General features: G+C 40.1%; 1 protein-coding gene across 4 annotated transcripts in view; it reads right to left on the bottom strand.

The window, feature by feature from the left end:
• Positions 1 to 15,247, bottom strand: part of MOBP (myelin associated oligodendrocyte basic protein) — a 42,926-nt gene extending 27,679 nt beyond the window's left edge. For 2 of the 4 annotated variants that reach the window (XM_049693622.1, XM_004277852.3), the window contains exons 1-2: positions 14,929 to 15,245; positions 12,144 to 12,221 (exon numbers count right to left, since the gene is read on the bottom strand). The gene's annotated coding sequence lies outside the window, so the exon portion shown is untranslated. Of the gene's footprint in view, positions 1 to 12,143; positions 12,222 to 14,928 lie in introns of all 4 variants that reach the window. The other 2 variants (XM_049693623.1, XM_049693624.1) reach the window with 2 other exon arrangements.
• Between the last annotated feature and the right edge of the window lie 693 nt (positions 15,248 to 15,940).

Raw genomic sequence — 15,940 nt, 5'->3', positions numbered from 1 at the left:
GGAATATGACCAAGTTCAAAGAGCCAGTAAGAGGCGAACAGGGATTTGAACCCAGGTCCCTGTGACTCCAGCATCTGGTGCCGTCTGACCAGGCTCAACATGGTCTGAGTTCCCTGTGCTCAGCCCTCCTCTCTAGGGAGCAGGTGTCCAGGCGATGGGACCAGCCTGGACTTTGGGGAACTGGAGTTGGGTCCAAGGAGGGAATAAGGCTGCAGAAGTGCATGGGTCCATGTCCCAGGGTGAAAAAGACTGAAAGTTGGGGAAACAGCTCCCTGAAGAAAGGAATGGTAGAGGATGGCGTGTGGAGACATCAGGACAGTGCGGTGGCCAGCACCTCCTGCCAGAGCACAGAGGCTCACAGTGGGGGGGCTGCACTGTAAACTCAGGCAGGGTCCCGAGGGGAGTGTGACCCATGGGTGCTTCCTCTGTCCCTCCCTCACCAGTCCTTAGTAGGTTTTAAGACCTTATTCACTGTTGAGAATTTAAAAACTTGGATGAAGGAAAATGATAAAAATTCCTAAATTCTTATCTCATAGTTAACCACGTAAAAATATTTGAACGTATTTTTTGCCTTGAGAATATTTACATGTAAATATATAGTTAATAAAAAGTCAGACCATACCTTACATACTTTTCAAATTATATACTTGGAAAAATCATTCATTTTTTAAATAAAGTTTTATAGATGTAGACATAATGTCACTCATAGCATTTTCCTATAGCTTTTAAAATCTGTGATAAATTTATAGTTGCAGCCCCCTTTATGGTTTATATCATGTATTTGCATCTTCTCTCATGTTCTTGATTAATCTTGCCAGAACTTATCCACTTTACAATTCTTTTCAAAAACAAGCTTTTGGGTTTCCTGCTTGTCTTTGTTCTTTTTTTTCCTAGTCCATTAATTTCTGAGTGCATGTATTATTTCTTCTTTTCAGTTTTCTTTAGGCTTATGTTCTTGTGCTTTTTACGTATTCTTGAGACAAACTCTTCTCACATATGCATTTATGACTATAACTTTTTCATACGACTTCAGCTGAATACCACAATATTAACATAAAATTTTCATTTTCTCTTCATTTTAAATATGAATGAGTTCTTCTTTGATTCATCAATTCCTTTTAAAAATCTGTTGTAAAATTTCCAAGTGTATGAAGTTATTTTTATTACATTGACTTCTGATTTTAAGGCATTCTGGTCAGAGAGTGGTCTGTATGATAATGACTCTGATATTGGTTGAGCTTCATGTTTCACAGTTAACGTTTTTAAATGTTCCATGTGTGCTTTGAAAGACTGTGTATTTCCAGAAACAATTTGGAATTATCTACGGAAGATAAGAATGTGAACAAGCTACAATCTAGCAGTTTATTCTTGGGCACAAACTACAGTCTAGCGATTTATTTTTGGATCATAGCTCAACCTTGCAGATAAAGCCACTTGGTGGAGCACAAAGCTGGAGGAGCCTGAATCCTTGATGACAGAGGTTCTAGGCCTGGATCCTTGAACACTGACCACGTTTTACAGGAGAAACAAACTTACACCCTGTTTAAACCACTGTTATTTCAGCTACAAACAGTCAAATACAATTCTGAATTAATATACTCAGTTTTCTCACCTAAAAGAGGGTGTCTGCCTCAGTTTGGGTGCTATAAAAAATACCATAAATTGGGCAGTTTGTGAATAACAGAAATTTATTTCTTATAGTCTGGAGGCTGTGGAGTCCCAGATGAAGGTGTTGGCAGATTCTGTGTCTGGTGAGAGCCCACTTCCTGGTTCATAGATGATGGAATGAGTGAGGGAGCTCTCTGGGGTCTCTGTAATAAGGGCACTAATCCCATTCATGAGGTCTCCACCCTCATAACCTAATCACCTCCCAAAGGTCCCACCTCCAACTACCATCACACTGGGGATTAGATTTCAACATATGAATTTTGGGAGACACAAGCATTCAGTCCATAACAGAGGGGAATAAAAAATAATAATAACATTTAACTCATAGGGGTTTTGATAGTATTAAATAAAATAAAGTAGGTGAAGAACCTAGCACTACCAAATACAAATAACTTGCTTCATAAACTCCATTTTCCTTTCACTAAGAATTCATTCAAATTCATTTGACCTAATTCTACTGACTTCTTCAGACACACTTTTTATGTATCTCACATGACATTTAATTTAAGCATTAATTAAATGCTTAATGAAGTAAAGACATCATTATTTACTTTCGTGGCTAAAAACAAATCATTATAAACACTACATGATGTTTTCACAAACTATACTACCTAATTGCAAAGCAAATATCATTATAAACTGTCTATCAGAATGAGGAGAAGAAAAGTGACTGAACTTGAAACTGTAAAGTATAATTTCTTCTAGGCTTTCCAGATGTCTCCATATACTCCAGAACTACAGAGGAGGGGAAAGTGAGGCAGGTATTTGAAGAAGGAGAAAAAGGAAGTGAAGGAGAGGAACCAAAGGGAGAACAAGAACCTCCCCTCACTATTTATTGTGCACCTACTATGCTCCAGATGCTTTATATCTGTCATTTTTAATTCTCAATATAACCCTCCAGGTAGTCCCTACTGTCCACATGTTAGAGATGAGGAAATTGAAACCTGAAGAAGTTATGTAAACTCACCAAAATCATATAGTAATGATAATAATAATAATAGAAAACTCATAATCGCCAGTATGATTACTAACTACCCAATATCTGCCCTGCCCTTCAATAACAAACCCTGATTTTGTTTGGCAGCATGATATGCCCAGTTAAATATATACAACTCCCTATGTGACCACATTCTGGCCAAGGAGATGCAGGCAAAAGTCCATGGGGAAGATTACTTTTTTTCAATAATAAGGCTTTTATTCAAGGAGGGACTCTCCCCTGGTGAGTACATCCAGCCCAACCCAGCTTTTCCTGGCCCCCAAGAGGCAGGATTATTTCAGCCTTTGGACCTTGAGCCTTAGGGCTCCTTCCGCCTACTTCCTTCCCACCAACAGTTACACAGCAAATGCTTCTAACACCTTGGGGCTCAGCCCAAAGCCAAGTCACTTCCTGGGGAGACTTTCCAGAGCCTTCCCTTCCCCCAAGGAGAAATGATCACTCCTCCCTCTTTTGTGCCCTGGCCTTGTGTGCTGTATACAATTCTAAGAGAGCATCTGGAACCTGTAGGGTTGCCCTTAAGTGTTCTGCCCTCAGAGCTTTGTTTGACGCCTAATTCAGAACAGGTGTTCAGTAGATGCTTGAGTAACGAGAGCATGAACAAAGGATGCCTCTCACAATGGCTGCAGGAGCCCTCAGCCTGTCACTGCCTGTCCCCAGATGCTCTTTAGCAGTCCCACTAACTCAGGCAGCAGAGTCTGATGAATGAAAAAGGCAACACAGGAAGGGACTTTTCTAACTGATCTTGAAAGTTATAAAACTGGGCTCTTAAGGAAAAAATAAGAGGCTTTGTGAACCCACTACACTTTTTCGTTTCTTTTTTTTAAATTAATTTTATTGAAGTATAGTTGATTTACTATACTATATTTACTATACTATACTATAGTGTTAATTTCTGCTGTACAGCAAAGTGATTGTTATACGTATATATTCTTTTTCATATTCTTTTCCATTATGGTTTATCACAGGATATTGAATATAGTTCCCTGTGCTATACAATAGGACCTTGTTGTTTATCTATCCTGTATACCATAGTTTGCATCTGCTAATCCCAAACTCCCAATCCTTCCCTCCCTCACTGCCGCCCCCTTGGCAACCACAAATCTGTTCTCTATGTCTGTGAGTCTGTTTCCATTTCGTAGATAAGTTCATTTGTGTCATATTTTAGATTCCACATGTAAGTGATATCATATGGTATTTGTCTTTCTCTTTCTCACTTACTTCACTTAGTATAATAATCTCTAGGTCCACCCATGTTGCTGCAAATGGCATTATTTCATTCTTTTTATGGCTGAGTAATATTCCATTGTATATAGGTACCACATCTTCTTTATCCATTCATCTGTCAATGGGCATTTAGGTTGTTTCCATGTCTTGGTTATTGTAAATAGTGCTGCTTATGAACATAGGAGTGCATGTATCTTTTTGAATTATAGTTTTGTCTGGGTATGTGCCCAGGAGTGGGATTGCTGGATCATTTGGTAATTCTATTTTTAGTTTTTTGAGGAACCTCCATACTGTTTTCCACAGTGGCTGTACCAATTTACATTCCCACCAACAGTGCAAGAGGGTTCCATGTTCTCCACACCCTCTCCAGCATTTATTATTTGTAGACTTCTTAATAATGGCCATTCTGATTGGTTGTGAGCCCACTATAACTTTTTAATTCATGCAAATTAATTAGCAAGCTTAAATCAATTACATATTCTAGAGATGGCACTAGCATCTCTACGTACCTACCAATGTCATAGGTATCTTTAAACACACTCTCACTATTCCCTAAGGAGACTGCAGGTGGAAATGAGAACCGTGAACATAAAACGGATTTTCTTCCTTCCATGCAGACTTCCTTCCTTTCTACCATCTTTTTTAAAAGGCAGTTGGGGTGTGGGGTAATTATTTAATAGAAGCAGCATGTGGCCCTTAGTCCCAGGTGGTCCTCTGGAAAGAAAGACAGTGCAAGTTGTAAGTTGCCATGCTACATCTCCATGGGGTCACGGGAAGTCAGACATGGAAATGGGTACAGGCTCTACCAAGTGAAGGGTGGATGCAGGTCAGTATTTGGAAGACAGTACATTTCTCCAATTCTTGTCAATCAGATCCCTCAGAACCATGAGCAAAGGCTGCCCTTGTCTTGTGATTAGAGAACTCAACATGGGAAGGACAGGAGGCAACTGACTACCTAGGGCCTGAACCCTCTGTGAGAACAATATTCTGGCTTCAGAGATCAAAACTCCAAAGGAGTACAGTGATCAGTCCCAAGATCTCTTAATACGTTACATGGATTAAGGAAGGGGTGGTTTAATATATACTTGGGAAAAATTTTTTAAGTTAATAAAGCAAGAAATTTCAGATTTATTAAAATTCAGCTCAGTTGTACCAAAAAAAAAAATCACATAACTTTTTTATTGCTCTATAATTGTATAATTGATACAATACTACAAGAAAGGAGAAGGGACAGGGCAGGAGAACCTCTGAATTCATACTGCCTCGATTGTTTCTGGCATAAACTGTTTCTTGCTAATAAGTAGTCAAAGTTCAGCTCCTTATCAGGACTATTCCTTACCTCCCTCTATGCCTTCTCAAGGTGGAAAAGAGTATGGGGAAGCCAAGAGTCCTCGTGGCAATGAGGGAAGGAGTGGCTGGTCTTTGTGGTGTCCTTCTCTGCCGGACTCTGCCATAGGTACCTTGTCTGGTCTCACCGGCCCCTTGGCATGAATGACACATGTTACTGCTGACCACTTGACCCACCAAAGCCACCAGTCATCAGGGCCCCTACCCAGCAGCCTCCTATTCTGGTCCAGGTGTCCTCTCAGCTCCTCAAAATTGCTAAAGGTCAGAGTAGAGAGTGAGCAGGAAAGGAAGCCCAGCAATGAACAGGACATGCAGATAGATTGAACGTAGGCAGGAAGGAAGGACAAACAGGATTTCTCCAAGAGAAATTAAGGTAGATGATGAATCATTTTGGTAAGATGGGAACAGGTTTAGGGATGGGGAAAGGGAAGAGTCAAATATTTAGTCTGAGGCGTGTTCAGTTTGAGAAACTTATGAAGCCTCCAAGCAGCTGTGAAAGGAAGTAATTGGCCACATGGGTCAGGAGATTTCGAGAGAGAGAGAGGATGAGAAATAAATTTAAGTGTATTTGACATACAGATGAGATTTACAGCCAAGGGAACACAGGAGAACAGCCAGGGAGAAAGAGTGTATAAGAAATGGAAAAGAATAACTAGAAAAAAATTTATTCTCAGTAGCAAGAAAAATCTTTAGATACCTAGAAATAAAGCAGCAATTAATATGTGTAAATTCTTGTGGGGAAAATATTCGGTTCCCATTCTTGATAAATACCCTTAGCATAGTGGTAAGGGAAAGGGATGTCCTTAACATTATAAGGAGCTAGCTACCAAAATATCCACAATCACAGCTTACTGCTGGTGAAATCTTAGAAACATTTTCATCCAAATCAGACACCCCAAGAAGGATGCTGTCATTACTATTCAACACGGCACCCGAAATCCTAACCGGTACAAAATACAAAATAAAACAAAACAAAAAATTGTGAGACTCCACAAGCTGTTAGAACTAAAAGAAAGTCCAGTTAGATTTCTGGACCCAAGATCAATGCGCCAAAATCAAAATCATTTCTGTAGGTCAAGAGGATCCAATTTAAAAATGTAAAAGTAAAAGAAGCCATTCACACTAACTACAAAACCATAGGACACCTACAGGTAGAAGTATATCTGATAAAGGAATCGCAAGACTTTCATGAAGAAATTTGCAAATCCTTTTGAAGGCTGCAAAAGAAATAGCCAATATCCTAAGTATGCTATCTCTTAATCTATAAATTTAATGCAATTCCAATAAATATATCAGATTTTCATGTAATTAACAAGGTGATTTCGTGGTTCTTATGGAAGTATAAAGGACCAAGACGAGCCAAGACAGTTTTGAATAAGAATAGGGTTTTGCCCTACCAAGTATCAACGCTCATCATAAACTATACTAATTAAGACAGTAGAGTATTGGCTTGAGAATAGACCAATAAATCAATGGAACAGAATAGAGAGCCCAGAAACAGACCCACATATGTATGGAAGCATGGTTCATAACAGAGGGGGCATTTTTTTTGTAAATGGAAAATGGTTTAACTACTCAAAAGGGAGACAAAATGAAGTAGACAAAAGACCCCAACAAGAAAAATGATAGCAAACATGTCATGAGATGGAAGCCAAACACTATTCAAGGGCTTTATGTATTTAACTCACTGAATTCTCACGACCTCACAATAGCCCCGCTTTGCAAATGAGTAAGCTGAGATACAGAGAAGTCAGATAACCCACCCAAGGACACAGAGCTAGAACATGGGAGCCCCAGGATTCCAACCAAGGTAGGCTAGTCTGTATTCCTAATCCTGACAGTATGCAGCTTCTAACTCAGCACACGTGAAGAGGAGGGAAGCAAAGATTATGATTTTATAGAATAAAAGATACCACTGTGGTTACAAGTTAAAAGACCTGTGCCAGTATAGAAGAAAATGTATGAATACATAAAAGTATAAAGTTTTAATAATCAGAATGTTTAAGAAAAAACAAGCTACAAATATTTTTAAATGGGCAAATAATAGAAAGAGACGAATCTTTAAAAGCTAGTAATCGTATACAAATACGTTTAATTCTGTAGGGCTCAAGGAAAGAGACAATAGCAGCAAGGGAATGTCAATTCACGCCCCTTCTGACTGGCCTGAAAAGGGGGTGAGGGGATAACGTTGCTGAAGGAGGGGGAAAGGCAGCCGATCAGAGCGCAGGGAGGGGCACAGGGGCTGGTGCATTTAGTGCTCAAGGCACTGTCCCAGGCTGCCACGGGGCACGCTTGCTGCAGGTGAGGAATGCACTTGGGTGCTTTGTTGAGGAGCTGTTTCTGGAATAAAAAACTGAGGCTTCAAAAGTTCCACTGCAGGCCCAGGCTTCTTTCACGTAGCCCTACCACATCCTACCAAAGGCTGCACAGCCCCAAATCCTCTGCTGTGAAAACCACTATCACTGAGGAGCAAATTCATTCCACATTCACCACCTCCCTTAGAGATCTTGAATAGCTTCTTAAACCTTGCTAATTCTCTCTCAGGTCGGGGCTAATGCTTTCCCCTGAGAGTAGATTTACACAGTAAAAGACAAGGGCTTCCGTGTTGATTGGTCCACAGGATGTCTCTAAGGGTGGCTTTATCCATTTGTACTCATTTATTCATTTGTCTCCTTGGCAACCAAATTGTTTACGACTAATTGAATGTTGCACAGTAGATTCTTGTTGAGAAACCAGTTCCCCCCGGTAATGGAAAACTTCATACAGATATTTATTTTGAATCAGAGTGCTTTTCCACAGAGAGCATCATCTTGCCAAGCTCCAGCACTGATTTGGGGAGCTGCTGAAGCTATGAAAACATAATAGCATAAGAGGATACTGTTGTCTTGAAGTTGGCAACTCATTTGGCAAGACAAAACAAAGCCCTCATTGCTTTGCTTTGTTTCCAGGTGATAAAGACAAATTAAAGTGGTCCAAGGACCACACTGCGCACAGATAACTATCTCACAGACCCATGCAAAAGCCCTTTCTGATTGAACAAACTCTGCCTAACCCTCGGCTATTGTAGGGAAGGAAACAAGTGTGACCCAAGGTTGGTATCCTTAGCACAAAGATAATATATTTAGAAAATGTTTTAGGAGTGAAAACCTTGCTTATTATAGCAGAGCTCGATAAACATGTAAGGAGTACAGTAATTTTCTGAATGTAATTTTAATAACACAATGTTCTTCATTTTCTTACATCTAAAATTTCAAAATACATGGTTTTAGCTTATCAAGAGAACTTACACTAGGATTGTAGGTGAATGAATAATCCCATACTTTTCTACAGACAGGGGACAAGAGAGTCCAGGAGAAGGAACCAAAAACATGAGTCTGTCTCCTCATCTATCCATATTCCCTACGCAAAACCACGGAGACTCTTCCCAGTTACAGAGCAAAGTCCTTGCTTCTTTAATAATATGGCACATAAGACTCCCCATGATTTGGTCCCTGTCCACCTTTCCCCTTTGTCTCCCACCTCCCCCCGCCCCCCGCAACTGCTGTAGGACAGAAGCATCATCCCATGATCAAAAGATATGCCCCTGAACATACTGTTTCCTTTTCCTGGAATGCCTTTTCCCCATCATGGTTGTGTAGTAAACTCCTATTCATTCTGAACAACCCAGCTAAGGTCTCACCTCGTCAAAGGATCCACCCCTCCTCTGGGCTATAATTTGTACATACTTCTGTTGGTGAACACATCCCACTATATTATAATAATTGGCTGTAGGTCTGTGACCTGAGTTTGAACTCTCTGAGGGAAGGATTTCTGTCTGAATCCTCAGGGTTCTGCTGCTCCTTCTACTCGATGAATGAGTATTAAGCGTGATTGATTTGAAAGTGTCTTTAAAATTCCCTGGGGCTTCTGTCCCCTGGGATATCATGTAGGACTCCAGCTGCTTTTGTCAGATTCCCAGCAGGGCTATTCTAAGAATTAAGGTTTTAACATAAAATGATCTCTCCACAGAGACCATCTTATTATTTTGTTATTTTTTCAAGGTGCGAAAAATTAAGTTATTTGTCTTTCTTAATCCAGTGTTTGTGATGTAAGAAATAAGGAAAATATGTTTCTCTTTCTCTGTGAAAATGATGGGATTCTGGAATGCCCACATATGTAGGTTACACAAATCCTCTCTCTTATAATTTCTTCCTGAATGATGGAGAAGGAAATCAATCTTCCAGATTTGCATTGTCTTATAGAAAAACCTAAATGTTAATTTGGCCTACAGTCATAGGGGCGGGTACTAAAGAAGAGAACCTAAATTACCCGATGGACTGATGCATTGCTCCACTGACAGCTATTGTGAGAGCTTCTAATCTGCCTCGGGTTCTGCCTTTGTGTTCTCCAAGGGCGTCAGTCTCAGGGAGACAAAGAGACCAGGCTAGAGATGAGCTGAAATAAGCACTGATTGTCAACCACACCTTTTCCCAAATTTTGTGTTCAAGGCCACCGAGTCAGCCAATAGCAGTGATACCGGTAGACTTCCTCAGTTTGATGAAATGCCACTTATCTTTGTTCCATTTTGCAATTTGTATTTACCATATTGTACTGAAATCATTCACCTCCTCAAAGAAGCAAGAGTCGTCAAAGGTGACTCCAAGGTATATAGTTTGAGCAACTATGTCGGTGGTGGAAGCATCCATTGGAGGAGAAGCTTTGAAGGAAGAGGCTAAATCATGAGTTCAGTTTTAGATGCATTCGAGTTGAGGTGTTTGAGGGCCATCTAGATAGAGACATCAAGTGGAGAGTTCAGAGAAGTGTGGGCAGGAGATAGAATTCGAAAGTTGTTGGAGTATAGGTGGCAATTGAAGCCGTGGGGATGGAAGGGATTGCCCAGGTGGCAGAACGTGGAATGAGAAGAGGATATGACTATGTCCTGGGGCACTCCCACATTTGCAGTTTAGGTGGAGGAACAGTGATTGGCAAAGGAAAAAGAGAAGAATCAGAGAGGAAGGAGGGAAACTGGAGCATGTGGTATCATAGAAGCCAGAGGAAGGATTATTTCAACATAGGGAGTGGTCAAAGTTGTAGAATGATTCTGAGAGGTGGTGTGATATGAAGACTATAAAAAGTACATTAGCTTAAGTGATGTGGAAATATTTGGTGAATTTAACAAGAATTGCCTCCATGGAGTGGTTGAAACAAATTAGATTAGAGGGTTTGTGGAGGGAAACGGGGCTGAGGAATTGGAAAGAGAAAACTATAGGCAACTTAGGCCAGAAATTTGAGAGTAAAGGGGAGGAGATTGGTGGAAGATAGAGAAGCCTGTGGTTTCCAGGGGGCTTTTTTTTTGGGGGGGGGGTGGAGGTGGGGAATGGTGATTTGTTCATTTGTTGATTTATTTTTTGTTGTAATGAGACAGATGAGAGCGTGCATAAATGCTGATGGAAAAGGATCTAATAGAGAGGGAGAGATTGAAATAAAATAAGAAAGAGGTAAAGTAATTAATGTTCTTGAGTGAAACCCAAGGAGATAGAGTTCGGAGCACATGTAGAAGGGTTGGCTTTTGTTGGAAGAGGGAAAACACTGGCTGTATGAAGTTCCCAGCTAATAGCTTCCATTTTTCCAGTGAAACAGAGGCAAGGTTATCAGCTGAGAGAGAGTTGGAGATTTAAGAAGAATAGAATGGGCTTAAAATAGATTTTGCATAAATTTTTAGACCAAGCTACTGGGTATTTTTGATGGCCTAGTTGAGGTCACTGATCGTTAATTTGCAGTGGTACCAATCTGCTTCATTGTGTTTTTCTCCAGCTGTTCTTAGCAGCCTGGGTGGAGACATGGAGAAGACATATAGGTTCATCTAGGATTGGAGTTTGCCAGAGAATTTGCAGGAGAAAAATTGAAGTGATAAACCCTAGCATCTATTCATAATAGGAAGAAAATAAAAGGTAGAAATGAGTGATTGATGAATGGATGGGTGAATGAATTGTTGAATGGATGGGTGAGTGGATTCATAAATGGATGGGGAGGTGAAGGGGCAAGTCAATCAGAAGCACCTAGTGAAAGAATAGTCGTAGTGGGGCACTTAACAAATAAAGTTGAAAAAAGGAAGGTTGTGAATGAGATGCTAGATGTTTGCACTGTTTGATTCAGAGATTGAGTAGTTTCGAGTATTGCTAAGTTCCACAGCACGACGGTGGATGGATGAGACAGAGTGGATAATTCACTGGAGTAGCGATAGTTTAGTCACATGGACCCTAAAGTCCTCTACGTCGATGGATGGAGCTGAAGTGGAGAGGGAGTGGGGGAGTACGGAGTCTGGTTATGAAATTATCAGTGAAAGAGGAGGAGTGACTGGGAAGTCAGATGCAGACTGACACAGGGAATGGAGCACAAGCTTCAAATTATGGAGGAATAACTAGAGAGTGAAGGAGCAGTGGCCTGAATGTGGCAATGGGAGAACATTGCCCCACTCTCAGATCTGGAGCTACTTGGAGTGTAAAATGGCCTTCACTTGAGAGGCTGACAGATGAAGGCTTGTTCTCAGAAGACTGGCTGGATTCAGTTAAGATAATGAGATGGAAGGAATCTCCTGAGTAGAGTTTGAGGCTACAGGGGATGAAGTCTCCTTTTCCATTTGACTACACACTGTGGTACATGGGTTCGTCAAAGGTGGACAAATGGTGGCTTAGGTCATAGTCCCTCCGATTGATGCAAGGAAGTGTTTTTCTCATATTTCTATACCCCAAACCTAGAATACTGAAAGACACCTGGAATAGTCTTTTAAAGCGTGTAACTCTTATTGAAAGTTTGATTGCTCCGTCTTTTGCTGATTCTACATTCTACTTTGACATTCTGAATACTAGTAATCATTATACCGGAATTTAGATGCCGATCCAAAAGAGTAAAATAGATTCATTTGTACCTGTATTTTCATCCATACACATCTGGTGAATAGATCTCTGTTTTGAGCTTTTCTTGGTATCATTGGCTTCTTTTTTCCCTAAAATTGAAGCAGTAGAATGCGTTCTGGTTAATTTAGTGCTTTGATTACTGAGGTTGTAGTTAAATCAAGTGTCTTAATCACCAAGCTTCACAATCACAGCCCTAGGAAGGATCATGATGTAGTTTTTGCACTATAAACTCAACGAAGGATCCGCTTTGACAAGGCATCAAATTGAGAACTTCTAGAAAATTTCAATATTGGTTTCTCATGCACTACGGAGATTTATGTGACTATTCATACCATCTGTCCCTTCTTTCTTAATACATCTCAGATCTTGGAAGTGTTGTTTAAACAAAGCGGTCTTATATGCCTAGGAGAAAGAGCAAAGATGAAGTAAGTCTGCCCTAAAAGGCCTAAAACCAAGCCTGGACAGGATCAAGGTGATCCTCCAGTAATTTAGCATAATCCAGAACCTCTACAATCTACTACCTACCGTGTTCAGCATGCAATAAAATTACAAGATAGGAAGATAAAGGAAAATGTTCATCATGGGAACACATAACCCTTTAAGTCAAAATACTTCCTCAACCTCCAGAGTGACTTCGATGGCCCAGATAAAACAATCATAATAAGTAATGCTACATTTCCCGAAAGCTGAGTTCCTCAACATTAAGTTGCACCACGTGCAGAACCCCAAACTTCTAATTGAACTCCATGTTTAGGAAAGAAAATAGTTATCTACCTCATCCAGGGAACAGTTCTGTTAAAACCATAATACATTCACTTGACCACAGAGGTCGTATATCAAGTTTAATCAATTGCCCCACGTTCAGATTTATGATGACTTCAAAGTTTTCTCTGAGAAAAAAAAAATGGATGCTTTATATTTGCTTATCTAAGGAATGCAGTTTAGTAATACTCCCCAAACAAAGGAAGTCTGCTAGGAAATCAAAGTCTTCACTTCTGGAATGATAGCTGCCAGATACCTCCAAACAGAAGTTTTCCCACTTACAAACAAACAAAATGAAAGTTCTTTCTCTACCAGATATCCTGTCAACATGCTAAACGTCAGTGAACCCAAAGTTGCTAATCAGGACAGCTCTTGATTGAACTCTGTTTTTAGCAGATGCTTTTACTTAGAAAAGAATGATCACATTGACGAAATGAATACTCATAGAGCAGTAGACGTGAATCCAACACACATGAAGAATCTTGATAAATACTTCACTACATGCCTATCAAGTTCATGTACATATCCTTGTAAGTACCATTTATAATTCAAAGACAACACATACACTTTTGGTGAATACTTGAGAATTACATGTAAAAGCTCTGGGTCTTTCATTTTTTTGTATTTTCTTGTAAGATTTTAGGTACTCATTTAAAATCCTAGTTACCATTAGATGAATAAGACCTCGAATTAAAAATCTGTACAATTCAAGCTTGTACGATTCAAGCTTGTACAATTCAAATTTGTACAATTTAAGCTTGTACAATTCAAGAATGAATCTGGCTATGTCTGATCTAAAATGCAAGCCTATTCCTTCCAAAACTGCACACTCCTGACCTAATCATGAGAAGACATCAGACCAAACCCAAATGGAGGGCATTTAACAAAATGACGGGCCTATACTCTTCAAAACGGTCAAGATCATGAAGGAGAAAGACTGTCTCAGGACTCTTCCAGATTAAGGGACATTAAAAAGACGTGACAACTAAAGGTGATGGGTGATCCCGGATCAACTCCTGGGACAATTGATGAAATCTAGATGTCTGTAGATTAGACGACACCATTTTCTCAATGTTAATTTTCTGATTTGGATCATGTCTGTAATATAGTCTCAAAAGTCTCAGAAAAAAATATATAAATGTGCATACAGAGAGAGAGTGATAAAGCAAATATGGTAAAATGTCAACATTTGGCTGATGGGGGTACATCTGAAATTTTTGTACTGTTGGTAATTTTTTTGTAAATCCGACAAAATTTTTAAATCCACCCACCAAGGCATTCTCCTGTTTTTCTAGATGAACGTAAAATGGCATAGCTGCACATCTGACGGCGGTCTGTTCTCTCTCATGTTTTATTCACAAAGCATTCAAAATACTTTCCCCCATTTTCCTCCTAGTATTCTAGCCAGGTTCATTACTTTATTCCCCTGACACATAATCTTTTCATTCCTTTTTCTGTCAACCACAACATTGAAAAACTCTGTGATTTTCAGGAAATTCTGTACAAGACAAAGCATTAGCATCCTTCCATTGAAGGCTGCGAGTCTACAGGGATCGAAATTCTAGCAAGATTTAGGCTTTGTTGTTCCGCTAGTACTCCCCACACATAAACCCGGCTGTATGAGGAAAGAAACTCTTCCTACATAAGAAGAAAAACTCTTTTTCAAATTATGACAAGCAATAAAAGAAGAAATAGGGGGAAAGAAGAAAAAGCCAGTAAATGCTATTGATCTAGCTCCAGTAACATGAGACTTTAAACCCAGGAGAACTTGGATTAAGGTTCGGAGACTCTCCTGAGTCTCAGACAATCCCGAACACTAGCCAGAACCTTCCAGGAAGGCCCTCTGCCCGCAGTGGAATAACCTTGGTGTCCTCTGTGCTTATCTCCTCCATTCTTCTATCTCCTCCCACTCTTGACTGTTGTTACCTCGTTTCCCCTGGGATATAAAGAAACAGCCCATACAAAAATGTGCACTTGCCACCTGAAGATGAAGCAGAACATGAAGGGAGATGAAAACCAGTGGCATCACCTTACCTTCAAGTAGCAGTTGTGTGAAACAGGTTCCACGTCTGCACCAGGTCCCTGGGGGGGTTGAGGCTACCTCAATGCATGCAGAATATATAGGGACAGATTATATATCCGGGGTTTTCATTACACAAGGTGTTTTTGATGAGTTCTCAGCCAAGATCCACTTGAAAACAAAAGCTGCACAAAGACTACAAAAAGGCCACACAAGGTTTAAACAAAAGGCTAAAGAAAGACCAAACAAAAGCCAAAGAAAGTTTAAACAAAGAATGAAACAAAGACAAAACAAAGGCCAAACAAAGACAAAAACAAAGACCAAAACAAAGAGCAAAAGAAAATCTAAACAAAAGCTAAGCTAAGCTACAACTGTATCACACACACATACACCATATCTACACGCGCACACACACCATATCTACACACTATCCCCACACACACTCGCATATTCGGTCTTCCACCTCCCACAGCCCACATAATTAACACCCCATGTCAAGCCCCTCACTAAAGCTCAGTCCACACCAACTCACCCCAGCAAACCACACACCCTTCCACCAATGAACCACCCCACCACAGCAACCATCTCACCCCACCATACTATATGCCACGCCACACACCACATGCCAAACCCACAAGCCATGAACAGAGTTGGAGTCACACTGACAGATCTTTATTTTTAGGCTTCTATTTCCATACTCTACGCAGATTAAATACCCATCTACACTCTCCTCGCTAACACACCTACATACACATGCCCCCAAGACTAACATTCACACACGCCTACCCTCATATACACATACCCTCATAGCAAGACTACCCCAGTCTAGTCACAATTGAGATTGGATTTGGAAGATTCTGTGACAATTACCCTTTGCATTCAAATATATGAAAACTTTTAAAAAATCACCACTTTTGGTACATGATTTCTGTAAATGATGAATCTCATTCAATTAACATGATAATATTGGCTTCAGTCTTAGACATTTGCATTTTCTTATCATTGTCCTAAAATTTGGGGATCACA

The sequence above is a fragment of the Orcinus orca genome, chromosome 10, assembly GCF_937001465.1.
Source record: "Orcinus orca chromosome 10, mOrcOrc1.1, whole genome shotgun sequence".
In the NCBI taxonomy this organism is placed as follows: Eukaryota; Metazoa; Chordata; class Mammalia; order Artiodactyla; family Delphinidae; genus Orcinus; species Orcinus orca.
The sequence above is the reverse complement of the archived record's forward strand: the minus strand, read 5'-3'. Positions and strand labels throughout refer to the sequence as shown.